This window comes from Aquarana catesbeiana, linkage group LG03 (assembly GCF_042186555.1).
Source record: "Aquarana catesbeiana isolate 2022-GZ linkage group LG03, ASM4218655v1, whole genome shotgun sequence".
NCBI lineage: Eukaryota > Metazoa > Chordata > Amphibia > Anura > Ranidae > Aquarana > Aquarana catesbeiana.
The window spans coordinates 644,951,386-644,978,144 of record NC_133326.1 but is presented as its reverse complement, the minus strand read 5'-3'; the positions used below and the strand labels follow the sequence as shown (position 1 = coordinate 644,978,144).

At 50.8% G+C, this 26,759-nt stretch overlaps 11 non-coding genes and 14 pseudogenes across 11 annotated transcripts; all 25 read left to right on the top strand.

The window, feature by feature from the left end:
* The first annotated feature begins 270 nt into the window (after positions 1-270).
* On the top strand, positions 271-392 carry LOC141135614 (U4 spliceosomal RNA; annotated as a pseudogene).
* Positions 393-1,033: 641 nt separating this feature from the next.
* Positions 1,034-1,106, top strand: TRNAK-UUU (transfer RNA lysine (anticodon UUU)). The gene has a single exon. It is a non-coding gene; the product is annotated as a tRNA-Lys (tRNA).
* Positions 1,107-1,672: 566 nt separating this feature from the next.
* Positions 1,673-1,737, top strand: LOC141135421 (U4 spliceosomal RNA; annotated as a pseudogene).
* A 1,126-nt stretch (positions 1,738-2,863) lies between these two features.
* Positions 2,864-2,985, top strand: LOC141135716 (U4 spliceosomal RNA; annotated as a pseudogene).
* A 1,277-nt stretch (positions 2,986-4,262) lies between these two features.
* LOC141135420 (U4 spliceosomal RNA) lies at positions 4,263-4,327 on the top strand (annotated as a pseudogene).
* A 1,124-nt stretch (positions 4,328-5,451) lies between these two features.
* LOC141135613 (U4 spliceosomal RNA) lies at positions 5,452-5,573 on the top strand (annotated as a pseudogene).
* Positions 5,574-6,853: 1,280 nt separating this feature from the next.
* Positions 6,854-6,918, top strand: LOC141135390 (U4 spliceosomal RNA; annotated as a pseudogene).
* A 1,112-nt stretch (positions 6,919-8,030) lies between these two features.
* Positions 8,031-8,173, top strand: LOC141135305 (U4 spliceosomal RNA). The gene has a single exon (XR_012243576.1). It is a non-coding gene; the product is annotated as a U4 spliceosomal RNA (small nuclear RNA).
* Positions 8,174-9,453: 1,280 nt separating this feature from the next.
* On the top strand, positions 9,454-9,594 carry LOC141135123 (U4 spliceosomal RNA). The gene has a single exon (XR_012243417.1). It is a non-coding gene; the product is annotated as a U4 spliceosomal RNA (small nuclear RNA).
* Positions 9,595-10,235: 641 nt separating this feature from the next.
* Positions 10,236-10,308, top strand: TRNAK-UUU (transfer RNA lysine (anticodon UUU)). Its single transcript has one exon. It is a non-coding gene; the product is annotated as a tRNA-Lys (tRNA).
* A 566-nt stretch (positions 10,309-10,874) lies between these two features.
* On the top strand, positions 10,875-10,939 carry LOC141135357 (U4 spliceosomal RNA; annotated as a pseudogene).
* A 1,083-nt stretch (positions 10,940-12,022) lies between these two features.
* Positions 12,023-12,197, top strand: LOC141135498 (U4 spliceosomal RNA; annotated as a pseudogene).
* A 641-nt stretch (positions 12,198-12,838) lies between these two features.
* On the top strand, positions 12,839-12,911 carry TRNAK-UUU (transfer RNA lysine (anticodon UUU)). The gene has a single exon. It is a non-coding gene; the product is annotated as a tRNA-Lys (tRNA).
* Positions 12,912-13,483: 572 nt separating this feature from the next.
* LOC141135120 (U4 spliceosomal RNA) lies at positions 13,484-13,624 on the top strand. The gene has a single exon (XR_012243415.1). It is a non-coding gene; the product is annotated as a U4 spliceosomal RNA (small nuclear RNA).
* A 641-nt stretch (positions 13,625-14,265) lies between these two features.
* TRNAK-UUU (transfer RNA lysine (anticodon UUU)) lies at positions 14,266-14,338 on the top strand. The gene has a single exon. It is a non-coding gene; the product is annotated as a tRNA-Lys (tRNA).
* Positions 14,339-14,904: 566 nt separating this feature from the next.
* On the top strand, positions 14,905-14,969 carry LOC141135419 (U4 spliceosomal RNA; annotated as a pseudogene).
* A 1,166-nt stretch (positions 14,970-16,135) lies between these two features.
* LOC141135944 (U2 spliceosomal RNA) lies at positions 16,136-16,268 on the top strand (annotated as a pseudogene).
* Positions 16,269-18,490: 2,222 nt separating this feature from the next.
* On the top strand, positions 18,491-18,623 carry LOC141135995 (U2 spliceosomal RNA; annotated as a pseudogene).
* Positions 18,624-20,802: 2,179 nt separating this feature from the next.
* Positions 20,803-20,924, top strand: LOC141135612 (U4 spliceosomal RNA; annotated as a pseudogene).
* Positions 20,925-21,565: 641 nt separating this feature from the next.
* On the top strand, positions 21,566-21,638 carry TRNAK-UUU (transfer RNA lysine (anticodon UUU)). Its single transcript has one exon. It is a non-coding gene; the product is annotated as a tRNA-Lys (tRNA).
* A 566-nt stretch (positions 21,639-22,204) lies between these two features.
* On the top strand, positions 22,205-22,269 carry LOC141135355 (U4 spliceosomal RNA; annotated as a pseudogene).
* A 1,136-nt stretch (positions 22,270-23,405) lies between these two features.
* Positions 23,406-23,527, top strand: LOC141135611 (U4 spliceosomal RNA; annotated as a pseudogene).
* Positions 23,528-24,807: 1,280 nt separating this feature from the next.
* LOC141135119 (U4 spliceosomal RNA) lies at positions 24,808-24,948 on the top strand. Its single transcript, XR_012243414.1, has one exon. It is a non-coding gene; the product is annotated as a U4 spliceosomal RNA (small nuclear RNA).
* A 641-nt stretch (positions 24,949-25,589) lies between these two features.
* TRNAK-UUU (transfer RNA lysine (anticodon UUU)) lies at positions 25,590-25,662 on the top strand. The gene has a single exon. It is a non-coding gene; the product is annotated as a tRNA-Lys (tRNA).
* Positions 25,663-26,228: 566 nt separating this feature from the next.
* LOC141135118 (U4 spliceosomal RNA) lies at positions 26,229-26,369 on the top strand. Its single transcript, XR_012243413.1, has one exon. It is a non-coding gene; the product is annotated as a U4 spliceosomal RNA (small nuclear RNA).
* Positions 26,370-26,759: the final 390 nt, after the last annotated feature.

Here is a 26,759-nt window from a genome sequence, read left to right as displayed (position 1 = left end):
TCCTTTGAGGGGTCTCTCTTCGGGAGAGCCCCACTGTACTTGGGTTGGTCTGCTTCGGCAGTCCTTCCAGTTGTGGGGGTCCGCCTGGTTTCGGCCAGATGGACCCTTTGTCTGAGTACCTCAGTCCCTGTCCGGAGCCTAACGCCCCGGGGGATCAGGGTAAGGTCCTTCCCTAGTGGAGGACTCTGTACACCCGTTGCACGTTTTTGTGTTTCACTCTCTATGTGTGGGCACTTTTTTTTGGCACCGGGTGGAAGTTTTTGAGGTGTGTTTTGCACGCCACTGGCTTTTCGATAGAGTGATTATTGCTAATTGAAAACTTTTCCCAATACCCCGCCACGATGACTTGAAATACAGTCAGCACTGGCAATTTTTGAGAGTCTCTGAGGAGACTGAGCAATGTGTTTTCAACAGCAGATAAGTGACGGCTTCTTACATGCAGACTGAGATGCGTTAGAATTGAGAAAGTGAGTCACGGGCCCATTGACACCATAGAGAGCTTTTGTGTCATCACGCAGCCTGGGTAGAACAATCAGTGATTGGCACGCGCCGCTCGTTCTTCACTTGCCTGTAATCCAGAGTGGACTCTACCTCGTTTTTTTGCCTGGGTTTCTTCTGCTGGACCTGGCAACATGAGGCTCAAGGTGAACTGTCTTTATTTGTAACCCAGTCACTGATTAAGAATACTGGAAGCGTGTTGGTCCAGGGTTAAGGAAGCCTTTCGGGCGGTGTCTTTTTGCAAGGCCCTTGTTTCCGGTCAAAGAGCATTGAACTGTAGGTAAAACTAAGGCAGAAACTTTAGGCGTTCTCCACCTGTACCGGACTGGACCCTATCTGCATGGTTGCAGGTTAGATTCTCCCTTTTATCTTCAACCTGTCCTAGAAAATTAAACGGGAGAGGACGATTGGCCAGCCTGGGCAAGCCAAATACTTGTGCTTTCAGGCACCCGGTCCCCTTGGCTGAATGGTCTTTTTCCACCATACATGTCAAGATTCAAGCAGCTTGGACCGCTATGGAGGAGGAGCTTTGAGAGCCCGGATAGCTCAGTCGGTAGAGCATCAGACTTTTAATCTGAGGGTCCAGGGTTCAAGTCCCTGTTCGGGCGGTGCCTTTCACTTACCTATGAGGCCTTTGAGCTGCCAATAGGGCAGTCTTTATGCACATCTGCCGGGAATGCTCACTGGCTCAGAGAGATGAAATGCCCTAACTTCCCCCTTTCTAGGCTCCTGGAATCTGCCAGAAATAAAGGTGGCTGAAGGTGATTGCTTGACCAACTGTTTCCCAACAACCCTTGTCTATGGCAGCTTACCTGGGCTCCAGTTCAGGCATGTTATCTAACGAACTTTCAACAAAGGCCCCAAATCCTTCCACCTTGGTCTTTTCTCAGCAGCATAGCTGTTCAAACACATACGCTCCCAGTGGCCTTTCAGGACTGCTGTGGGAGAAACGCATCTGACATCTAGGGCCCTGTCCCTTTAGATTCTCCTTAGTTCTTTCAAATGCTAACACTATTCAGTGGGTAAACAATGCCCACTTAGGCATCGTCCCTGTCTCATTAACATGCCAAGTCCCAGAATGCTCAGCGGCCCACTGGATGACACTTATGTGTCTCTCCTCAATGTCAATTTCTCCTCCAAGGAAGGGCAGATGTTGGCAGGCACTGATTTGGTTAGCTTTGCGCAGTGGCAGTATCATAGCCAATGAGGTTCAACTGAGGCGTGATTATTGCTAATTGCTTCTCGGCCTTTTGGCGAAGATCAAGTGTAGTATCTGTTCTTATCAGTTTCTAGGAGGTGGCGCTTGCTTCTGTCCCTGATCTATGGCGAAATAGAGATGGGATTGCGGTTGCTATGCAAAACCTGCTGGAGTGAAGGTGACCTGGAGCGGTTTGTAGCCGAAAGGGAAGCCTTCTGATGGGGATGGCGAACCACGGGGTCTGAACCAGAGGGTTGGGACCCTGGCCTTCTGGCTTGGATTGGGGCGGATCTAGCTCCAGACAGTTATTCGGGAGAGAACGCTTACTTCCCTCTTACAGGGGGGGAGTGGTTAGTACTTCCCAAATGTAATTAGGAGGGAGTGACGGGAGCGACGGCAGAGCCTGATAAAGGACTCTTTCCGGCTTCCTGATCTCCATATCCTTTCTGCCTGTGGTGGGGTCTGCTGTGGTCTGGGCTGGGGGGTCGGGGCTTTTTCGAAAAGCCAGTGGTGAATGTGCCCCTGAAGTGGCAGTTCAGGGGTGCCGTATAGTCACGGTGTGAAAGCACTTGATTTTATGGCACCATGGTCACTTCACCACAACACACGTTTTTCGCACCTGCCTCTTGGGCCGGGCCTTTTGGCCAGGACCAGGGGAAATTTTTATGCCTGGCCGGAGGGCCGGCCATTGTATAGCACAATGGCCACTTTCACTCTCCCATCTCACTATCTTCCCCACTCTTTCTTTTACCCCTGTTTGTCACCTTTTTGTCTTTTTTTTGGTTGTCTTTGTATACACGTTTTGTCACTGTGTGGCGAGTAGGGTGTGGGTCCTCGGGCCTACTCTGAAAGTCTTGGGAGGGGGTGGACATAGGCCTTTTGGCTTGGATCGCCCTCTCCTTTGAGGGGTCTCCCTTCGGGGGAGCCCCACTGTGCTTGGGTCGGTCTGCTTCGGCAGACCTTCCAGTTGTGGGGGTCCACCTGGTTTCGGCCAGATGGACCCTTTGTCTGAGCACCTCAGTCCCTGTCTGGAGCCTAACGCCCCGGGGGATCAGGGTAAGGTCCTTCCCTAGTGGAGGACTCTGTACACCCGTTGCACTTTTTTGTGTTTCACTCTCTATGTGTGGGCACTTTTTTTTGGCACCGGGTGGAAGTTTTTGAGGTGTGTTTTGCACGCCACTGGCTTTTCGATAGAGTGATTATTGCTAATTGAAAACTTTTCCCAATACCCCGCCACAATGACTTGAAATACAGTCAGCACTGGCAATTTTTGAGAGTCTCTGAGGAGACTGAGCAATGTGTTTTCAACAGCAGATAAGTGACGGCTTCTTACATGCAGACTGAGATGCGTTAGAGTTGAGAAAGTGAGTCACGGGCCCATTGACACCATAGAGAGCTTTTGTGTCATCACGCAGCCTGGGTAGAACAATCAGTGATTGGCACGCGCCGCTCGTTCTTCACTTGCCTGTAATCCAGAGTGGACTCTACCTCGTTTTTTTGCCTGGGTTTCTTCTGCTGGACCTGGCAACATGAGGCTCAAGGTGAACTGTCTTTATTTGTAACCCAGTCACTGATTAAGAATACTGGAAGCGTGTTGGTCCAGGGTTAAGGAAGCCTTTCGGGCGGTGTCTTTTTGCAAGGCCCTTGTTTCCGGTCAAAGAGCATTGAACTGTAGGTAAAACTAAGGCAGAAACTTTAGGCGTTCTCCACCTGTACCGGACTGGACCCTATCTGCATGGTTGCAGGTTAGATTCTCCCTTTTATCTTCAACCTGTCCTAGAAAATTAAACGGGAGAGGACGATTGGCCAGCCTGGGCAAGCCAAATACTTGTGCTTTCAGGCACCCGGTCCCCTTGGCTGAATGGTCTTTTTCCACCATACGTGTCAAGATTCAAGCAGCTTGGACCGCTATGGAGAGACTTTGAGAGCCCGGTTAGCTCAGTCGGTAGAGCATCAGACTTTTAATCTGAGGGTCCAGGGTTCAAGTCCCTGTTCGGGCGGTGCCTTTCACTTACCTATGAGGCCTTTGAGCTGCCAATAGGGCAGTCTTTATGCACATCTGCCGGGAATGCTCACTGGCTCAGAGAGATGAAATGTCCTAACTTCCCCCTTTCTAGGCTCCTGGAATCTGCCAGAAATAAAGGTGGCTGAAGGTGATTGCTTGACCAACTGTTTCCCAACAACCCTTGTCTATGGCAGCTTACCTGGGCTCCAGTTCAGGCATGTTATCTAGCGAACTTTCAACAAAGGCCCCAAATCCTTCCACCTTGGTCTTTTCTCAGCAGCATAGCTGTTCAAACACATACGCTCCCAGTGGCCTTTCAGGACTGCTGTGGGAGAAACGCATCTGACATCTAGGGCCCTGTCCCTTTAGATTCTCCTTAGTTCTTTCAAATGCTAACACTATTCAGTGGGTAAACAATGCCCACTTAGGCATCGTCCCTGTCTCATTAACATGCCAAGTCCCAGAATGCTCAGCGGCCCACTGGATGACACTTATGTGTCTCTCCTCAATGTCAATTTCTCCTCCAAGGAAGGGCAGATGTTGGCAGGCACTGATTTGGTTAGCTTTGCGCAGTGGCAGTATCATAGCCAATGAGGTTCAACTGAGGCGTGATTATTGCTAATTGCTTCTCGGCCCTTTGGCTAAGATCGAATCTAGTATCTGTTCTTATCAGTTTCCAGGAGGTGGCGCTTGCTTCTGTCCCTGATCTATGGCGAGATAGAGATGGGATTGCGGTTGCTATGCAAAACCTGCTGGAGTGAAGGTAACCCGGAGCGGTTTGTAGCTGAAAGGGAAGCCTTCTGATGGGGACGGAGAACCATTCGGTCTTGGCGGAGGGTCGGGATCCTGGCCTTCTGGCCTGGATTGGGGCAGCTCTAGCTCTGGACAGTTATTTGGGAGAGAACGCTGGCTCCCCTTGCTCCCACCGGGGGAGCGGCCAGTATTTCCCAAATGTAATTAGGTAGGAGGGACGGAACGACGGTGAAGCCTGATGGCAAGGGCTCTCTCCAAGCTTCCAGAACACCATACCTTTCTGCCTGGGGTGGGGGCTGCTGTGGTCTGGGCTGTGGGTCAGGGCTTTTTCGAAAAGCCAGTGGTGAATGTGCCCCTGAAGTGGCAGTTCAGGGGTGCCGTATGGTCACGGTGTGAAAGCACTTGATTTTATGGCACCATGGTCACTTCACCACAACACACGTTTTTCGCACCTGCCTCTTGGGCCGGGCCTTTTGGCCAGGACCAGGGGAAATTTTTATGCCTGGCCGGAGGGCCGGCCATTGTATAGCACAATGGCCACTTTCACTCTCCCATCTCACTATCTTCCCCACTCTTTCTTTTACCCCTGTTTGTCACCTTTTTGTCCTTTTTTTGGTTGTTTTGTATACACGTTTGTCACTGTGTGGCGAGTAGGGTGTGGGTCCTCGGGCCTACTCTGAAAGTCTTGGGAGGGGGTGGACATAGGCCTTTTGGCTTGGTTCACCCTCTCCTTTGAGGGGTCTCTCTTCGGGAGAGCCCCACTGTACTTGGGTTGGTCTGCTTCGGCAGTCCTTCCAGTTGTGGGGGTCCGCCTGGTTTCGGCCGGATGGACCCTTTGTCTGAGTACCTCAGTCCCTGTCTGGAGCCTAACGCCCCGGGGATCAGGGTAAGGTCCTTCCCTAGTGGAGGACTCTGTACACCCGTTGCACTTTTTTGTGTTTCACTCTCTATGTGTGGGCACTTTTTTTTGGCACCGGGTGGAAGTTTTTGAGGTGTGTTTTGCACGCCACTGGCTTTTCGATAGAGTGATTATTGCTAATTGAAAACTTTTCCCAATACCCCGCCACGATGACTTGAAATACAGTCAGCACTGGCAATTTTTGAGAGTCTCTGAGGAGACTGAGCAATGTGTTTTCAACAGCAGATAAGTGACGGCTTCTTACATGCAGACTGAGATGCGTTAGAGTTGAGAAAGTGAGTCACGGGCCCATTGACACCATAGAGAGCTTTTGTGTCATCACGCAGCCTGGGTAGAACAATCAGTGATTGGCACGCGCCGCTCGTTCTTCACTTGCCTGTAATCCAGAGTGGACTCTACCTCGTTTTTTTGCCTGGGTTTCTTCTGCTGGACCTGGCAACATGAGGCTCAAGGTGAACTGTCTTTATTTGTAACCCAGTCACTGATTAAGAATACTGGAAGCGTGTTGGTCCAGGGTTAAGGAAGCCTTTCGGGCGGTGTCTTTTTGCAAGGCCCTTGTTTCCGGTCAAAGAGCATTGAACTGTAGGTAAAACTAAGGCAGAAACTTTAGGCGTTCTCCACCTGTACCGGACTGGACCCTATCTGCATGGTTGCAGGTTAGATTCTCCCTTTTATCTTCAACCTGTCCTAGAAAATTAAACGGGAGAGGACGATTGGCCAGCCTGGGCAAGCCAAATACTTGTGCTTTCAGGCACCCGGTCCCCTTGGCTGAATGGTCTTTTTCCACCATACATGTCAAGATTCAAGCAGCTTGGACCGCTATGGAGGAGGAGCTTTGAGAGCCCGGATAGCTCAGTCGGTAGAGCATCAGACTTTTAATCTGAGGGTCCAGGGTTCAAGTCCCTGTTTGGGCGGTGCCTTTCACTTACCTATGAGGCCTTTGAGCTGCCAATAGGGCAGTCTTTATGCACATCTGCCGGGAATGCTCACTGGCTCAGAGAGATGAAATGCCCTAACTTCCCCCTTTCTAGGCTCCTGGAATCTGCCAGAAATAAAGGTGGCTGAAGGTGATTGCTTGACCAACTGTTTCCCAACAACCCTTGTCTATGGCAGCTTACCTGGGCTCCAGTTCAGGCATGTTATCTAGCGAACTTTCAACAAAGGCCCCAAATCCTTCCACCTTGGTCTTTTCTCAGCAGCATAGCTGTTCAAACACATACGCTCCCAGTGGCCTTTCAGGACTGCTGTGGGAGAAACGCATCTGACATCTAGGGCCCTGTCCCTTTAGATTCTCCTTAGTTCTTTCAAATGCTAACACTATTCAGTGGGTAAACAATGCCCACTTAGGCATCGTCCCTGTCTCATTAACATGCCAAGTCCCAGAATGCTCAGCGGCCCACTGGATGACACTTATGTGTCTCTCCTCAATGTCAATTTCTCCTCCAAGGAAGGGCAGATGTTGGCAGGCACTGATTTGGTTAGCTTTGCGCAGTGGCAGTATCATAGCCAATGAGGTTCAACTGAGGCGTGATTATTGCTAATTGCTTCTCGGCCCTTTGGCTAAGATCAAATCTAGTATCTTTTCTTATCAGTTTCCAGGAGGTGGCGCTTGCTTCTGTCCCTGATCTATGGCGAGATAGAGATGGGATTGCGGTTGCTATGCAAAACCTGCTGGAGTGAAAGTAACCCGGAGCGGTTTGTAGACGAAAGGGAAGCCTTCTGATGGGGACGGAGAACCATTCGGTCTTGGCGGAGGGTCGGGATCCTGGCCTTCTGGCCTGGATTGGGGCAGCTCTAGCTCTGGACAGTTATTTGGGAGAGAACGCTGGCTCCCCTTGCTCCCACCGGGGGAGCGGCCAGTATTTCCCAAATGTAATTAGGTAGGAGGGATGGAACGACGGTGAAGCCTGATGGCAAGGGCTTTCTCCAAGCTTCCAGAACTCCATACCTTTCTGCCTGGGGTGGGGGCTGCTGTGGTCTGGGCTGTGGGTCAGGGCTTTTTCGAAAAGCCAGTGGTGAATGTGCCCCTGAAGTGGCAGTTCAGGGGTGCCGTATAGTCACGGTGTGAAAGCACTTGATTTTATGGCACCATGGTCACTTCACCACAACACACGTTTTTCGCACCTGCCTCTTGGGCCGGGCCTTTTGGCCAGGACCAGGGGAAATTTTTATGCCTGGCCGGAGGGCCGGCCATTGTATAGCACAATGGCCACTTTCACTCTCCCATCTCACTATCTTCCCCACTCTTTCTTTTACCCCTGTTTGTCACCTTTTTGTCTTTTTTTGGTTGTCTTTGTATACACGTTTTGTCACTGTGTGGCGAGTAGGGTGTGGGTCCTCGGGCCTACTCTGAAAGTCTTGGGAGGGGGTGGACATAGGCCTTTTGGCTTGGTTCGCCCTCTCCTTTGAGGGGTCTCCCTTCGGGGGAGCCCCACTGTACTTGGGTCGGTCTGCTTCGGCAGACCTTCCAGTTGTGGGGGTCCACCTGGTTTCGGCCAGATGGACCCTTTGTCTGAGTACCTCAGTCCCTGTCTGGAGCCTAATGCCCCGGGGGATCAGGGTAAGGTCCTTCCCTAGTGGAGGACTCTGTACACCCGTTGCACTTTTTTGTGTTTCACTCTCTATGTGTGGGCACTTTTTTTTGGCACCGGGTGGAAGTTTTTGAGGTGTGTTTTGCACGCCACTGGCTTTTCGATAGAGTGAGGCGTGATTATTGCTAATTGAAAACTTTTCCCAATACCCCGCCACGATGACTTGAAATACAGTCAGCACTGGCAATTTTTGAGAGTCTCTGAGGAGACTGAGCAATGTGTTTTCAACAGCAGATAAGTGACGGCTTCTTACATGCAGACTGAGATGCGTTAGAGTTGAGAAAGTGAGTCACGGGCCCATTGACACCATAGAGAGCTTTTGTGTCATCACGCAGCCTGGGTAGAACAATCAGTGATTGGCACGCGCCGCTCGTTCTTCACTTGCCTGTAATCCAGAGTGGACTCTACCTCGTTTTTTTACCTGGGTTTCTTCTGCTGGACCTGGCAACATGAGGCTCAAGGTGAACTGTCTTTATTTGTAACCCAGTCACTGATTAAGAATACTGGAAGCGTGTTGGTCCAGGGTTAAGGAAGCCTTTCGGGCGGTGTCTTTTTGCAAGGCCCTTGTTTCCGGTCAAAGAGCATTGAACTGTAGGTAAAACTAAGGCAGAAACTTTAGGCGTTCTCCACCTGTACCGGACTGGACCCTATCTGCATGGTTGCAGGTTAGATTCTCCCTTTTATCTTCAACCTGTCCTAGAAAATTAAACGGGAGAGGACGATTGGCCAGCCTGGGCAAGCCAAATACTTGTGCTTTCAGGCACCCGGTCCCCTTGGCTGAATGGTCTTTTTCCACCATACATGTCAAGATTCAAGCAGCTTGGACCGCTATGGAGGAGGAGCTTTGAGAGCCTGGATAGCTCAGTCGGTAGAGCATCAGACTTTTAATCTGAGGGTCCAGGGTTCAAGTCCCTGTTCGGGCGGTGCCTTTCACTTACCTATGAGGCCTTTGAGCTGCCAATAGGGCAGTCTTTATGCACATCTGCCGGGAATGCTCACTGGCTCAGAGAGATGAAATGTCCTAACTTCCCCCTTTCTAGGCTCCTGGAATCTGCCAGAAATAAAGGTGGCTGAAGGTGATTGCTTGACCAACTGTTTCCCAACAACCCTTGTCTATGGCAGCTTACCTGGGCTCCAGTTCAGGCATGTTATCTAGCGAACTTTCAACAAAGGCCCCAAATCCTTCCACCTTGGTCTTTTCTCAGCAGCATAGCTGTTCAAACACATACGCTCCCAGTGGCCTTTCAGGACTGCTGTGGGAGAAACGCATCTGACATCTAGGGCCCTGTCCCTTTAGATTCTCCTTAGTTCTTTCAAATGCTAACACTATTCAGTGGGTAAACAATGCCCACTTAGGCATCGTCCCTGTCTCATTAACATGCCAAGTCCCAGAATGCTCAGCGGCCCACTGGATGACACTTATGTGTCTCTCCTCAATGTCAATTTCTCCTCCAAGGAAGGGCAGATGTTGGCAGGCACTGATTTGGTTAGCTTTGCGCAGTGGCAGTATCATAGCCAATGAGGTTCAACTGAGGCGTGATTATTGCTAATTGAAAACTTTTCCCAATACCCCGCCACGATGACTTGAAATACAGTCAGCACTGGCAATTTTTGAGAGTCTCTGAGGAGACTGAGCAATGTGTTTTCAACAGCAGATAAGTGACGGCTTCTTACATGCAGACTGAGATGCGTTAGAGTTGAGAAAGTGAGTCACGGGCCCATTGACACCATAAAGAGCTTTTGTGTCATCACGCAGCCTGGGTAGAACAATCAGTGATTGACACGCGCCGCTCGTTCTTCACTTGCCTGTAATCCAGAGTGGACTCTACCTCGTTTTTTTGCCTGGGTTTCTTCTGCTGGACCTGGCAACATGAGGCTCAAGGTGAACTGTCTTTATTTGTAACCCAGTCACTGATTAAGAATACTGGAAGCGTGTTGGTCCAGGGTTAAGGAAGCCTTTCGGGCGGTGTCTTTTTGCAAGGCCCTTGTTTCCGGTCAAAGAGCATTGAACTGTAGGTAAAACTAAGGCAGAAACTTTAGGCGTTCTCCACCTGTACCGGACTGGACCCTATCTGCATGGTTGCAGGTTAGATTCTCCCTTTTATCTTCAACCTGTCCTAGAAAATTAAACGGGAGAGGACGATTGGCCAGCCTGGGCAAGCCAAATACTTGTGCTTTCAGGCACCCGGTCCCCTTGGCTGAATGGTCTTTTTCCACCATACATGTCAAGATTCAAGCAGCTTGGACCGCTATGGAGGAGGAGCTTTGAGAGCCCGGATAGCTCAGTCGGTAGAGCATCAGACTTTTAATCTGAGGGTCCAGGGTTCAAGTCCCTGTTCGGGCGGTGCCTTTCACTTACCTATGAGGCCTTTGAGCTGCCAATAGGGCAGTCTTTATGCACATCTGCCGGGAATGCTCACTGGCTCAGAGAGATGAAATGTCCTAACTTCCCCCTTTCTAGGCTCCTGGAATCTGCCAGAAATAAAGGTGGCTGAAGGTGATTGCTTGACCAACTGTTTCCCAACAACCCTTGTCTATGGCAGCTTACCTGGGCTCCAGTTCAGGCATGTTATCTAGCGAACTTTCAACAAAGGCCCCAAATCCTTCCACCTTGGTCTTTTCTCAGCAGCATAGCTGTTCAAACACATACGCTCCCAGTGGCCTTTCAGGACTGCTGTGGGAGAAACGCATCTGACATCTAGGGCCCTGTCCCTTTAGATTCTCCTTAGTTCTTTCAAATGCTAACACTATTCAGTGGGTAAACAATGCCCACTTAGGCATCGTCCCTGTCTCATTAACATGCCAAGTCCCAGAATGCTCAGCGGCCCACTGGATGACACTTATGTGTCTCTCCTCAATGTCAATTTCTCCTCCAAGGAAGGGCAGATGTTGGCAGGCACTGATTTGGTTAGCTTTGCGCAGTGGCAGTATCATAGCCAATGAGGTTCAACTGAGGCGTGATTATTGCTAATTGCTTCTCGGCCTTTTGGCGAAGATCAAGTGTAGTATCTATTCTTATCAGTTTCCAGGAGGTGGCGCTTGCTTCCGTCCCTGATCTATGGCGAAATAGAGATGGGATTGCGGTTGCTATGCAAAACCTGCTGGAGTGAAGGTGACCTGGAGCGGTTTGTAGCCGAAAGGGAAGCCTTCTGATGGGGATGGAGAACCACGGGGTCTGAACCAGAGGGTCGGGACCCTGGCCTTCTGGCCTGGATTGGGGCGGATCTAGCTCCAGACAGTTATTTGGGAGAGAACGCTTACTCCTGCCTTGCAAGGGGGGGAGGGAGTGGCAAGTACTTCCCGAATGTAATTAGGAGGAGTGATGGGAGCGACGGCAGAGCCTGATGGTAAAGGGCTCTTTCCGGCTTCCTGATCTCCATATCCTTCCTGTCTGTGGTGGGGTCTGCTGTGGTCTGGGCTGGGTGGTCAGGGCTTTTTCGAAAAGCCAGTGGTGAATGTGCCCCTGAAGTGGCAGTTCAGGGGTGCCGTATAGTCACGGTGTGAAAGCACTTGATTTTATGGCACCATGGTCACTTCACCACAACACACGTTTTTCGCACCTGCCTCTTGGGCCGGGCCTTTTGGCCAGGACCAGGGGAAATTTTTATGCCTGGCCGGAGGGCCGGCCATTGTATAGCACAATGGCCACTTTCACTCTCCCATCTCACTATCTTCCCCACTCTTTTTTTTACCCCTGTTTGTCACCTTTTTGTCTTTTTTTTTTTTGGTTGTCTTTGTATACACGTTTTGTCACTGTGTGGCGAGTAGGGTGTGGGTCCTCGGGCCTACTCTGAAAGTCTTGGGAGGGGGTGGACATAGGCCTTTTGGCTTGGTTCGCCCTCTCCTTTGAGGGGTCTCTCTTCGGGAGAGCCCCACTGTACTTGGGTTGGTCTGCTTCGGCAGTCCTTCCAGTTGTGGGGGTCTGCCTGGTTTCGGCCAGATGGACCCTTTGTCTGAGTACCTCAGTCCCTGTCTGGAGCCTAACGCCCCGGGGGATCAGGGTAAGGTCCTTCCCTAGTGGAGGACTCTGTACACCCGTTGCACTTTTTTGTGTTTCACTCTCTATGTGTGGGCACTTTTTTTGGCACCGGGTGGAAGTTTTTGAGGTGTGTTTTGCACGCCACTGGCTTTTCGATAGAGTGATTATTGCTAATTGAAAACTTTTCCCAATACCCCGCCACGATGACTTGAAATACAGTCAGCACTGGCAATTTTTGAGAGTCTCTGAGGAGACTGAGCAATGTGTTTTCAACAGCAGATAAGTGACGGCTTCTTACATGCAGACTGAGATGCGTTAGAGTTGAGAAAGTGAGTCACGGGCCCATTGACACCATAGAGAGCTTTTGTGTCATCACGCAGCCTGGGTAGAACAATCAGTGATTGGCACGCGCCGCTCGTTCTTCACTTGCCTGTAATCCAGAGTGGACTCTACCTCGTTTTTTTGCCTGGGTTTCTTCTGCTGGACCTGGCAACATGAGGCTCAAGGTGAACTGTCTTTATTTGTAACCCAGTCACTGATTAAGAATACTGGAAGCGTGTTGGTCCAGGGTTAAGGAAGCCTTTCGGGCGGTGTCTTTTTGCAAGGCCCTTGTTTCCGGTCAAAGAGCATTGAACTGTAGGTAAAACTAAGGCAGAAACTTTAGGCGTTCTCCACCTGTACCGGACTGGACCCTATCTGCATGGTTGCAGGTTAGATTCTCCCTTTTATCTTCAACCTGTCCTAGAAAATTAAACGGGAGAGGACGATTGGCCAGCCTGGGCAAGCCAAATACTTGTGCTTTCAGGCACCCGGTCCCCTTGGCTGAATGGTCTTTTTCCACCATACATGTCAAGATTCAAGCAGCTTGGACCGCTATGGAGGAGGAGCTTTGAGAGCCCGGATAGCTCAGTCGGTAGAGCATCAGACTTTTAATCTGAGGGTCCAGGGTTCAAGTCCCTGTTCGGGCGGTGCCTTTCACTTACCTATGAGGCCTTTGAGCTGCCAATAGGGCAGTCTTTATGCACATCTGCCGGGAATGCTCACTGGCTCAGAGAGATGAAATGTCCTAACTTCCCCCTTTCTAGGCTCCTGGAATCTGCCAGAAATAAAGGTGGCTGAAGGTGATTGCTTGACCAACTGTTTCCCAACAACCCTTGTCTATGGCAGCTTACCTGGGCTCCAGTTCAGGCATGTTATCTAGCGAACTTTCAACAAAGGCCCCAAATCCTTCCACCTTGGTCTTTTCTCAGCAGCATAGCTGTTCAAACACATACGCTCCCAGTGGCCTTTCAGGACTGCTGTGAGAGAAACGCATCTGACAGGAGAATCTAGGGCCCTGTCCCTTTAGATTCTCCTTAGTTCTTTCAAATGCTAACACTATTCAGTGGGTAAACAATGCCCACTTAGGCATCGTCCCTGTCTCATTAACATGCCAAGTCCCAGAATGCTCAGCGGCCCACTGGATGACACTTATGTGTCTCTCCTCAATGTCAATTTCTCCTCCAAGGAAGGGCAGATGTTGGCAGGCACTGATTTGGTTAGCTTTGCGCAGTGGCAGTATCATAGCCAATGAGGTTCAACTGAGGCGTGATTATTGCTAATTGAAAACTTTTCCCAATACCCCGCCACGATGACTTGAAATACAGTCAGCACTGGCAATTTTTGAGAGTCTCTGAGGAGACTGAGCAATGTGTTTTCAACAGCAGATAAGTGACGGCTTCTTACATGCAGACTGAGATGCATTAGAGTTGAGAAAGTGAGTCACGGGCCCATTGACACCATAGAGAGCTTTTGTGTCATCACGCAGCCTGGGTAGAACAATCAGTGATTGGCACGCGCCGCTCGTTCTTCACTTGCCTGTAATCCAGAGTGGACTCTACCTCGTTTTTTTGCCTGGGTTTCTTCTGCTGGACCTGGCAACATGAGGCTCAAGGTGAACTGTCTTTATTTGTAACCCAGTCACTGATTAAGAATACTGGAAGCGTGTTGGTCCAGGGTTAAGGAAGCCTTTCGGGCGGTGTCTTTTTGCAAGGCCCTTGTTTCCGGTCAAAGAGCATTGAACTGTAGGTAAAACTAAGGCAGAAACTTTAGGCGTTCTCCACCTGTACCGGACTGGACCCTATCTGCATGGTTGCAGGTTAGATTCTCCCTTTTATCTTCAACCTGTCCTAGAAAATTAAACGGGAGAGGACGATTGGCCAGCCTGGGCAAGCCAAATACTTGTGCTTTCAGGCACCCGGTCCCCTTGGCTGAATGGTCTTTTTCCACCATACATGTCAAGATTCAAGCAGCTTGGACCGCTATGGAGGAGGAGCTTTGAGAGCCCGGATAGCTCAGTCGGTAGAGCATCAGACTTTTAATCTGAGGGTCCAGGGTTCAAGTCCCTGTTCGGGCGGTGCCTTTCACTTACCTATGAGGCCTTTGAGCTGCCAATAGGGCAGTCTTTATGCACATCTGCCGGGAATGCTCACTGGCTCAGAGAGATGAAATGTCCTAACTTCCCCCTTTCTAGGCTCCTGGAATCTGCCAGAAATAAAGGTGGCTGAAGGTGATTGCTTGACCAACTGTTTCCCAACAACCCTTGTCTATGGCAGCTTACCTGGGCTCCAGTTCAGGCATGTTATCTAGCGAACTTTCAACAAAGGCCCCAAATCCTTCCACCTTGGTCTTTTCTCAGCAGCATAGCTGTTCAAACACATACGCTCCCAGTGGCCTTTCAGGACTGCTGTGGGAGAAACGCATCTGACATCTAGGGCCCTGTCCCTTTAGATTCTCCTTAGTTCTTTCAAATGCTAACACTATTCAGTGGGTAAACAATGCCCACTTAGGCATCGTCCCTGTCTCATTAACATGCCAAGTCCCAGAATGCTCAGCGGCCCACTGGATGACACTTATGTGTCTCTCCTCAATGTCAATTTCTCCTCCAAGGAAGGGCAGATGTTGGCAGGCACTGATTTGGTTAGCTTTGCGCAGTGGCAGTATCATAGCCAATGAGGTTCAACTGAGGCGTGATTATTGCTAATTGCTTCTCGGCCCTTTGGCTAAGATCGAATCTAGTATCTGTTCTTATCAGTTTCCAGGAGGTGGCGCTTGCTTCTGTCCCTGATCTATGGCGAGATAGAGATGGGATTGCGGTTGCTATGCAAAACCTGCTGGAGTGAAGGTAACCCGGAGCGGTTTGTAGCCGAAAGGGAAGCCTTCTGATGGGGACGGAGAACCATTCGGTCTTGGCGGAGGGTCGGGATCCTGGCCTTCTGGCCTGGATTGGGGCAGCTCTAGCTCTGGACAGTTATTTGGGAGAGAACGCTGGCTCCCCTTGCTCCCACCGGGGGAGCGGCCAGTATTTCCCAAATGTAATTAGGTAGGAGGGACGGAACGACGGTGAAGCCTGATGGCAAGGGCTCTCTCCAAGCTTCCAGAACTCCATACCTTTCTGCCTGGGGTGGGGGCTGCTGTGGTCTGGGCTGTGGGTCAGGGCTTTTTCGAAAAGCCAGTGGTGAATGTGCCCCTGAAGTGGCAGTTCAGGGGTGCCGTATAGTCACGGTGTGAAAGCACTTGATTTTATGGCACCATGGTCACTTCACCACAACACACGTTTTTCGCACCTGCCTCTTGGGCCGGGCCTTTTGGCCAGGACCAGGGGAAATTTTTATGCCTGGCCGGAGGGCCGGCCATTGTATAGCACAATGGCCACTTTCACTCTCCCATCTCACTATCTTCCCCACTCTTTCTTTTACCCCTGTTTGTCACCTTTTTGTCCTTTTTTTGGTTGTTTTGTATACACGTTTGTCACTGTGTGGCGAGTAGGGTGTGGGTCCTCGGGCCTACTCTGAAAGTCTTGGGAGGGGGTGGACATAGGCCTTTTGGCTTGGTTCGCCCTCTCCTTTGAGGGGTCTCTCTTCGGTAGAGCCCCACTGTACTTGGGTTGGTCTGCTTCGGCAGTCCTTCCAGTTGTGGGGGTCCGCCTGGTTTCGGCCAGATGGACCCTTTGTCTGAGTACCTCAGTCCCTGTCTGGAGCCTAACGCCCCGGGGGATCAGGGTAAGGTCCTTCCCTAGTGGAGGACTCTGTACACCCGTTGCACGTTTTTGTGTTTCACTCTCTATGTGTGGGCACTTTTTTTTGGCACCGGGTGGAAGTTTTTGAGGTGTGTTTTGCACGCCACTGGCTTTTCGATAGAGTGATTATTGCTAATTGCTTCTCGGCCCTTTGGCTAAGATCAAATCTAGTATCTGTTCTTATCAGTTTCCAGGAGGTGGCGCTTGCTTCTGTCCCTGATCTATGGCGAGATAGAGATGGGATTGCGGTTGCTATGCAAAACCTGCTGGAGTGAAGGTAACCCGGAGCGGTTTGTAGCCGAAAGGGAAGCCTTCTGATGGGGACGGAGAACCATTCGGTCTTGGCGGAGGGTCGGGATCCTGGCCTTCTGGCCTGGATTGGGGCAGCTCTAGCTCTGGACAGTTATTTGGGAGAGAACGCTGGCTCCCCTTGCTCCCACCGGGGGAGCGGCCAGTATTTCCCAAATGTAATTAGGTAGGAGGGATGGAACGACGGTGAAGCCTGATGGCAAGGGCTCTCTCCAAGCTTCCAGAACTCCATACCTTTCTGCCTGGGGTGGGGGCTGCTGTGGTCTGGGCTGTGGGTCAGGGCTTTTTCGAAAAGCCAGTGATGAATGTGCCCCTGAAGTGGCAGTTCAGGGGTGCCGTATAGTCACGGTGTGAAAGCACTTGATTTTATGGCACCATGGTCACTTCACCACAACACACGTTTTTCGCACCTGCCTCTTGGGCCGGGCCTTTTGGCCAGGACCAGGGGAAATTTTTATGCCTGGCCGGAGGGCCGGCCATTGTATAGCACAATGGCCACTTTCACTCTCCCATCTCACTATCTTCCCCACTCTTTCTTTTACCCCTGTTTGTCACCTTTTTGTCCTTTTTTTGGTTGTTTTGTATACACGTTTGTCACTGTGTGGCGAGTAGGGTGTGGGTCCTCGGGCCTACTCTGAAAGTCTTGGGAGGGGGTGGACATAGGCCTTTTGGCTTGGTTCGCCCTCTCCTTTGAGGGGTCTCTCTTCGGGAGAGCCCCACTGTACTTGGGTTGGTCTGCTTCGGCAGTCCTTCCAGTTGTGGGGGTCCGCCTGGTTTCGGCCAGATGGACCCTTTGTCTGAGTACCTCAGTCCCTGTCCGGAGCCTAACGCCCCGGGGGATCAGGGTAAGGTCCTTCCCTAGTGGAGGACTCTGTACACCCGTTGCACGTTTTTGTGTTTCACTCTCTATGTGTGGGCACTTTTTTTTGGCACCGGGTGGAAGTTTTTGAGGTGTGTTTTGCACGCCACTGGCTTTTCGATAGAGTGATTATTGCTAATTGCTTCTCGGCCCTTTGGCTAAGATCAAATCTAGTATCTTTTCTTATCAGTTTCCAGGAGGTGGCGCTTGCTTCTGTCCCTGATCTATGGTGAGATAGAGATGGGATTGCGGTTGCTATGCAAAACCTGCTGGAGTGAAAGTAACCCGGAGCGGTTTGTAGCCGAAAGGGAAGCCTTCTGATGGGGACGGAGAACCATTCGGTCTTGGCGGAGGGTCGGGATCCTGGCCTTCTGGCCTGGATTGGGGCAGCTCTAGCTCTGGACAGTTATTTGGGAGAGAACGCTGGCTCCCCTTGCTCCCACCGGGGGAGCGGCCAGTATTTCCCAAATGTAATTAGGTAGGAGGGATGGAACGACGGTGAAGACGGTGAAGCCCGGAGGGCTTTCTCCAAGCTTCCAGAACTCCATACCTTTCTGCCTGGGGTGGGGGCTGCTGTGGTCTGGGCTGTGGGTCAGGGCTTTTTCGAAAAGCCAGTGGTGAATGTGCCCCTGAAGTGGCAGTTCAGGGGTGCCGTATAGTCACGGTGTGAAAGCACTTGATTTTATGGCACCATGGTCACTTCACCACAACACACGTTTTTCGCACCTGCCTCTTGGGCCGGGCCTTTTGTCAGGACCAGGGGAAATTTTTATGCCTGGCCGGAGGGCCGGCCATTGTATAGCACAATGGCCACTTTCACTCTCCCATCTCACTATCTTCCCCACTCTTTCTTTTACCCCTGTTTGTCACCTTTTTGTCTTTTTTTTTTTTTTGGTTGTCTTTGTATACACGTTTTGTCACTGTGTGGCGAGTAGGGTGTGGGTCCTCGGGCTTACTCTGAAAGTCTTGGGAGGGGGTGGACATAGGCCTTTTGGCTTGGTTCGCCCTCTCCTTTGAGGGGTCTCCCTTCGGGGGAGCCCCACTGTACTTGGGTCGGTCTGCTTCGGCAGACCTTCCAGTTGTGGGGGTCCACCTGGTTTCGGCCAGATGGATCCTTTGTCTGAGTACCTCAGTCCCTGTCTGGAGCCTAACGCCCCGGGGGATCAGGGTAAGGTCCTTCCCTAGTGGAGGACTCTGTACACCCGTTGCACTTTTTTGTGTTTCACTCTCTATGTGTGGGCACTTTTTTTTGGCACCGGGTGGAAGTTTTTGAGGTGTGTTTTGCACGCCACTGGCTTTTCGATAGAGAGTGATTATTGCTAATTGCTTCTCGGCCCTTTGGCTAAGATCAAATCTAATATCTGTTCTTATCAGTTTCCAGGAGGTGGTGCTTGCTTCTGTCCCTGATCTATGGCGAGATAGAGATGGGATTGCGGTTGCTATGCAAAACCTGCTGGAGTGAAAGTAACCCGGAGCGGTTTGTAGCCGAAAGGGAAGCCTTCTGATGGGGACGGAGAACCATTCGGTCTTGGCGGAGGGTCGGGATCCTGGCCTTCTGGCCTGGATTGGGGCAGCTCTAGCTCTGGACAGTTATTTGGGAGAGAACGCTGGTTCCCCTTGCTCCCACCGGGGGAGCGGCCAGTATTTCCCAAATGTAATTAGGTAGGAGGGACGGAATGACGGTGAAGCCTGATGGCAAGGGCTCTCTCCGAGCTTCCAGAACTCCATACCTTTCTGCCTGGGGTGGGGGCTGCTGTGGTCTGGGCTGTGGGTCAGGGCTTTTTCGAAAAGCCAGTGGTGAATGTGCCCCTGAAGTGGCAGTTCAGGGGTGCCGTATAGTCACGGTGTGAAAGCACTTGATTTTATGGCACTATGGTCACTTCACCACAACACACGTTTTTCGCACCTGCCTCTTGGGCCGGGCCTTTTGGCCAGGACCAGGGGAAATTTTTATGCCTGGCCGGAGGGCCGGCCATTGTATAGCACAGTGGCCACTTTCACTCTCCCATCTCACTATCTTCCCCACTCTTTCTTTTACCCCTGTTTGTCACCTTTTTGTCTTTTTTTTTGGTTGTCTTTGTATACACGTTTTGTCACTGTATGGCGAGTAGGGTGTGGGTCCTCGGGCCTACTCTGAAAGTCTTGGGAGGGGGTGGACATAGGCCTTTTGGCTTGGTTCGCCCTCTCCTTTGAGGGGTCTCTCTTCGGGAGAGCCCCACTGTACTTGGGTTGGTCTGCTTCGGCAGTCCTTCCAGTTGTGGGGGTCCGCCTGGTTTCGGCCGGATGGACCCTTTGTCTGAGTACCTCAGTCCCTGTCTGGAGCCTAACGCCCCGGGGGATCAGGGTAAGGTCCTTCCCTAGTGGAGGACTCTGTACACCCGTTGCACGTTTTTGTGTTTCACTCTTTATGTGTGGGCACTTTTTTTTGGCACTGGGTGGAAGTTTTTGAGGTGTGTTTTGCACGCCACTGGCTTTTCGATAGAGTGATTATTGCTAATTGCTTCTCGGCCTTTTGGTGAAGATCAAGTGTAGTATCTATTCTTATCAGTTTCCAGGAGGTGGCGCTTGCTTCCGTCCCTGATCTATGGTGAAATAGAGATGGGATTGCGGTTGCTATGCAAAACCTGCTGGAGTGAAGGTGACCTGGAGCGGTTTGCAGCCGAAAAGGAAGCCTTCTGATGGGGATGGAGAACCACGGGGTCTGAACCAGAGGGTCGGGACCCTGGTCTTCTGGCCTGGATTGGGGCGGATCTAGCTCCAGACAGTTATTTGGGAGAGAACGCTTACTCCTGCCTTGCAGGTGGGGGAGGGAGTGGCAAGTACTTCCCGAATGTAATTAGGAGGAGTGATGGGAGCGACGGCAGAGCCTGATGGTAAAGGGCTCTTTCCGGCTTCCTGATCTCCATATCCTTCCTGTCTGTGGTGGGGTCTGCCATGGTCTGGGCTGGGTGGTCAGGGCTTTTTCGAAAAGCCAGTGGTGAATGTGCCCCTGAAGTGGCAGTTCAGGGGTGCCGTATAGTCACGGTGTGAAAGCACTTGATTTTATGGCACCATGGTCACTTCACCACAACACACGTTTTTCGCACCTGCCTCTTGGGCCGGGCCTTTTGGCCAGGACCAGGGGAAATTTTTATGCCTGGCCGGAGGGCCGGCCATTGTATAGCACAATGGCCACTTTCACTCTCCCATCTCACTATCTTTCCCACTCTTTCTTTTACCCCTGTTTGTCACCTTTTTGTCTTTTTTTTGGTTGTCTTTGTATACACGTTTTGTCACTGTGTGGCGAGTAGGGTGTGGGTCCTCGGGCCTACTCTGAAAGTCTTGGGAGGGGGTGGACATAGGCCTTTTGGCTTGGTTCGCCCTCTCCTTTGAGGGGTCTCTCTTCGGGAGAGCCCCACTGTACTTGGGTTGGTCTGCTTCGGCAGTCCTTCCAGTTGTGGGGGTCCGCCTGGTTTTGGCCGGATGGACCCTTTGTCTGAGTACCTCAGTCCCTGTCTGGAGCCTAACGCCCCGGGGGATCAGGGTAAGGTCCTTCCCTAGTGGAGGACTCTGTACACCCGTTGCACGTTTTTGTGTTTCACTCTCTATGTGTGGGCACTTTTTTTTGGCACCGGGTGGAAGTTTTTGAGGTGTGTTTTGCACGCCACTGGCTTTTCGATAGAGTGATTATTGCTAATTGAAAACTTTTCCCAATACCCCGCCACGATGACTTGAAATACAGTCAGCACTGGCAATTTTTGAGAGTCTCTGAGGAGACTGAGCAATGTGTTTTCAACAGCAGATAAGTGACGGCTTCTTACATGCAGACTGAGATGCGTTAGAGTTGAGAAAGTGAGTCACGGGCCCATTGACACCATAGAGAGCTTTTGTGTCATCACGCAGCCTGGGTAGAACAATCAGTGATTGACACGCGCCGCTCGTTCTTCACTTGCCTGTAATCCAGAGTGGACTCTACCTCGTTTTTTTGCCTGGGTTTCTTCTGCTGGACCTGGCAACATGAGGCTCAAGGTGAACTGTCTTTATTTGTAACCCAGTCACTGATTAAGAATACTGGAAGCGTGTTGGTCCAGGGTTAAGGAAGCCTTTCGGGCAGTGTCTTTTTGCAAGGCCCTTGTTTCCGGTCAAAGAGCATTGAACTGTAGGTAAAACTAAGGCAGAAACTTTAGGCGTTCTCCACCTGTACCGGACTGGATCCTATCTGCATGGTTGCAGGTTAGATTCTCCCTTTTATCTTCAACCTGTCCTAGAAAATTAAATGGGAGAGGACGATTGGCCAGCCTGGGCAAGCCAAATACTTGTGCTTTCAGGCACCCGGTCCCCTTGGCTGAATGGTCTTTTTCCACCATACATGTCAAGATTCAAGCAGCTTGGACCGCTATGGAGGAGGAGCTTCGAGAGCCCGGATAGCTCAGTCGGTAGAGCATCAGACTTTTAATCTGAGGGTCCAGGGTTCAAGTCCCTGTTCGGGCGGTGCCTTTCACTTACCTATGAGGCCTTTGAGCTGCCAATAGGGCAGTCTTTATGCACATCTGCCGGGAATGCTCACTGGCTCAGAGAGATGAAATGTCCTAACTTCCCCCTTTCTAGGCTCCTGGAATCTGCCAGAAATAAAGGTGGCTGAAGGTGATTGCTTGACCAACTGTTTCCCAACAACCCTTGTCTATGGCAGCTTACCTGGGCTCCAGTTCAGGCATGTTATCTAGCGAACTTTCAACAAAGGCCCCAAATCCTTCCACCTTGGTCTTTTCTCAGCAGCATAGCTGTTCAAACACATACGCTCCCAGTGGCCTTTCAGGACTGCTGTGGGAGAAACGCATCTGACATCTAGGGCCCTGTCCCTTTAGATTCTCCTTAGTTCTTTCAAATGCTAACACTATTCAGTGGGTAAACAATGCCCACTTAGGCATCGTCCCTGTCTCATTAACATGCCAAGTCCCAGAATGCTCAGCGGCCCACTGGATGACACTTATGTGTCTCTCCTCAATGTCAATTTCTCCTCCAAGGAAGGGCAGATGTTGGCAGGCACTGATTTGGTTAGCTTTGCGCAGTGGCAGTATCATAGCCAATGAGGTTCAACTGAGGCGTGATTATTGCTAATTGCTTCTCGGCCTTTTGGCGAAGATCAAGTGTAGTATCTATTCTTATCAGTTTCCAGGAGGTGGCGCTTGCTTCCGTCCCTGATCTATGGCGAAATAGAGATGGGATTGCGGTTGCTATGCAAAACCTGCTGGAGTGAAGGTGACCTGGAGCGGTTTGTAGCCGAAAGGGAAGCCTTCTGATGGCAATGGAGAACCACGGGGTCTGAACCAGAGGGTCGGGACCCTGGCCTTCTGGCCTGGATTGGGGCGGATCTAGCTCCAGACAGTTATTTGGGAGAGAACGCTTACTCCTGCCTTGCAAGGGGGGGAGGGAGTGGCAAGTACTTCCCGAATGTAATTAGGAGGAGTGATGGGAGCGACGGCAGAGCCTGATGGTAAAGGGCTCTTTCCGGCTTCCCGATCTCCATATCCTTCCTGTCTGTGGTGGGGTCTGCTGTGGTCTGGGCTGGGTGGTCAGGGCTTTTTCGAAAAGCCAGTGGTGAATGTGCCCCTGAAGTGGCAGTTCAGGGGTGCCGTATAGTCACGGTGTGAAAGCACTTGATTTTATGGCACCATGGTCACTTCACCACAACACACGTTTTTCGCACCTGCCTCTTGGGCCGGGCCTTTTGGCCAGGACCAGGGGAAATTTTTATGCCTGGCCGGAGGGCCGGCCATTGTATAGTACAATGGCCACTTTCACTCTCCCATCTCACTATCTTCCCCACTCTTTCTTTTACCCCTGTTTGTCACCTTTTTGTCTTTTTTTTTTTGGTTGTCTTTGTATACACGTTTTGTCACTGTGTGGCGAGTAGGGTGTGGGTCCTCGGGCCTACTCTGAAAGTCTTGGGAGGGGATGGACATAGGCCTTTTGGCTTGGTTCGCCCTCTCCTTTGAGGGGTCTCTCTTCGGGAGAGCCCCACTGTACTTGGGTTGGTCTGCTTCGGCAGTCCTTCCAGTTGTGGGGGTCCGCCTGGTTTCGGCCGGATGGACCCTTTGTCTGAGTACCTCAGTCCCTGTCTGGAGCCTAACGCCCCGGGGGATCAGGGTAAGGTCCTTCCCTAGTGGTGTACTCTGTACACCCGTTGCACGTTTTTGTGTTTCACTCTCTATGTGTGGGCACTTTTTTTTGGCACCGGGTGGAAGTTTTTGAGGTGTGTTTTGCACGCCACTGGCTTTTCGATAGAGTGATTATTGCTAATTGAAAACTTTTCCCAATACCCCGCCACGATGACTTGAAATACAGTCAGCACTGGCAATTTTTGAGAGTCTCTGAGGAGACTGAGCAATGTGTTTTCAACAGCAGATAAGTGACGGCTTCTTACATGCAGACTGAGATGCGTTAGAGTTGAGAAAGTGAGTCACGGGCCCATTGACACCATAGAGAGCTTTTGTGTCATCACGCAGCCTGGGTAGAACAATCAGTGATTGGCACGCGCCGCTCGTTCTTCACTTGCCTGTAATCCAGAGTGGACTCTACCTTGTTTTTTTGCCTGGGTTTCTTCTGCTGGACCTGGCAACATGAGGCTCAAGGTGAACTGTCTTTATTTGTAACCCAGTCACTGATTAAGAATACTGGAAGCGTGTTGGTCCAGGGTTAAGGAAGCCTTTCGGGCGGTGTCTTTTTGCAAGGCCCTTGTTTCCGGTCAAAGAGCATTGAACTGTAGGTAAAACTAAGGCAGAAACTTTAGGCGTTCTCCACCTGTACCGGACTGGACCCTATCTGCATGGTTGCAGGTTAGATTCTCCCTTTTATCTTCAACCTGTCCTAGAAAATTAAACGGGAGAGGACGATTGGCCAGCCTGGGCAAGCCAAATACTTGTGCTTTCAGGCACCCGGTTCCCTTGGCTGAATGGTCTTTTTCCACCATACATGTCAAGATTCAAGCAGCTTGGACCGCTATGGAGGAGGAGCTTTGAGAGCCTGGATAGCTCAGTCGGTAGAGCATCAGACTTTTAATCTGAGGGTCCAGGGTTCAAGTCCCTGTTCGGGCGGTGCCTTTCACTTACCTATGAGGCCTTTGAGCTGTCAATAGGGCAGTCTTTATGCACATCTGCCGGGAATGCTCACTGGCTCAGAGAGATGAAATGTCCTAACTTCCCCCTTTCTAGGCTCCTGGAATCTGCCAGAAATAAAGGTGGCTGAAGGTGATTGCATGACCAACTGTTTCCCAACAACCCTTGTCTATGGCAGCTTACCTGGGCTCCAGTTCAGGCATGTTATCTAGCGAACTTTCAACAAAGGCCCCAAATCCTTCCACCTTGGTCTTTTCTCAGCAGCATAGCTGTTCAAACACATACGCTCCCAGTGGCCTTTCAGGACTGCTGTGGGAGAAACGCATCTGACATCTAGGGCCCTGTCCCTTTACATTCTCCTTAGTTCTTTCAAATGCTAACACTATTCAGTGGGTAAACAATGCCCACTTAGGCATCGTCCCTGTCTCATTAACATGCCAAGTCCCAGAATGCTCAGCGGCCCACTGGATGACACTTATGTGTCTCTCCTCAATGTCAATTTCTCCTCCAAGGAAGGGCAGATGTTGGCAGGCACTGATTTGGTTAGCTTTGCGCAGTGGCAGTATCATAGCCAATGAGGTTCAACTGAGGCGTGATTATTGCTAATTGAAAACTTTTCCCAATACCCCGCCACGATGACTTGAAATACAGTCAGCACTGGCAATTTTTGAGAGTCTCTGAGGAGACTGAGCAATGTGTTTTCAACAGCAGATAAGTGACGGCTTCTTACATGCAGACTGAGATGCGTTAGAGTTGAGAAAGTGAGTCACGGGCCCATTGACACCATAGAGAGCTTTTGTGTCATCACGCAGCCTGGGTAGAACAATCAGTGATTGGCACGCGCCGCTCGTTCTTCACTTGCCTGTAATCCAGAGTGGACTCTACCTCGTTTTTTTGCCTGGGTTTCTTCTGCTGGACCTGGCAACATGAGGCTCAAGGTGAACTGTCTTTATTTGTAACCCAGTCACTGATTAAGAATACTGGAAGCGTGTTGGTCCAGGGTTAAGGAAGCCTTTCGGGCGGTGTCTTTTTGCAAGGCCCTTGTTTCCGGTCAAAGAGCATTGAACTGTAGGTAAAACTAAGGCAGAAACTTTAGGCGTTCTCCACCTGTACCGGACTGGACCCTATCTGCATGGTTGCAGGTTAGATTCTCCCTTTTATCTTCAACCTGTCCTAGAAAATTAAACGGGAGAGGACGATTGGCCAGCCTGGGCAAGCCAAATACTTGTGCTTTCAGGCACCCGGTCCCCTTGGCTGAATGGTCTTTTTCCACCATACATGTCAAGATTCAAGCAGCTTGGACCGCTATGGAGGAGGAGCTTTGAGAGCCCGGATAGCTCAGTCGGTAGAGCATCAGACTTTTAATCTGAGGGTCCAGGGTTCAAGTCCCTGTTCGGGCGGTGCCTTTCACTTACCTATGAGGCCTTTGAGCTGCCAATAGGGCAGTCTTTATGCACATCTGCCGGGAATGCTCACTGGCTCAGAGAGATGAAATGTCCTAACTTCCCCCTTTCTAGGCTCCTGGAATCTGCCAGAAATAAAGGTGGCTGAAGGTGATTGCTTGACCAACTGTTTCCCAACAACCCTTGTCTATGGCAGCTTACCTGGGCTCCAGTTCAGGCATGTTATCTAGCGAACTTTCAACAAAGGCCCCAAATCCTTCCACCTTGGTCTTTTCTCAGCAGCATAGCTGTTCAAACACATACGCTCCCAGTGGCCTTTCAGGACTGCTGTGGGAGAAACGCATCTGACATCTAGGGCCCTGTCCCTTTACATTCTCCTTAGTTCTTTCAAATGCTAACACTATTCAGTGGGTAAACAATGCCCACTTAGGCATCGTCCCTGTCTCATTAACATGCCAAGTCCCAGAATGCTCAGCGGCCCACTGGATGACACTTATGTGTCTCTCCTCAATGTCAATTTCTCCTCCAAGGAAGGGCAGATGTTGGCAGGCACTGATTTGGTTAGCTTTGCGCAGTGGCAGTATCATAGCCAATGAGGTTCAACTGAGGCGTGATTATTGCTAATTGAAAACTTTTCCCAATACCCCGCCACGATGACTTGAAATACAGTCAGCACTGGCAATTTTTGAGAGTCTCTGAGGAGACTGAGCAATGTGTTTTCAACAGCAGATAAGTGAAGGCTTCTTACATGCAGACTGAGATGCGTTAGAGTTGAGAAAGTGAGTCACGGGCCCATTGACACCATAGAGAGCTTTTGTGTCATCACGCAGCCTGGGTAGAACAATCAGTGATTGGCACGCGCCCCTCGTTCTTCACTTGCCTGTAATCCAGAGTGGACTCTACCTCGTTTTTTTGCCTGGGTTTCTTCTGCTGGACCTGGCAACATGAGGCTCAAGGTGAACTGTCTTTATTTGTAACCCAGTCACTGATTAAGAATACTGGAAGCGTGTTGGTCCAGGGTTAAGGAAGCCTTTCGGGCGGTGTCTTTTTGCAAGGCCCTTGTTTCCGGTCAAAGAGCATTGAACTGTAGGTAA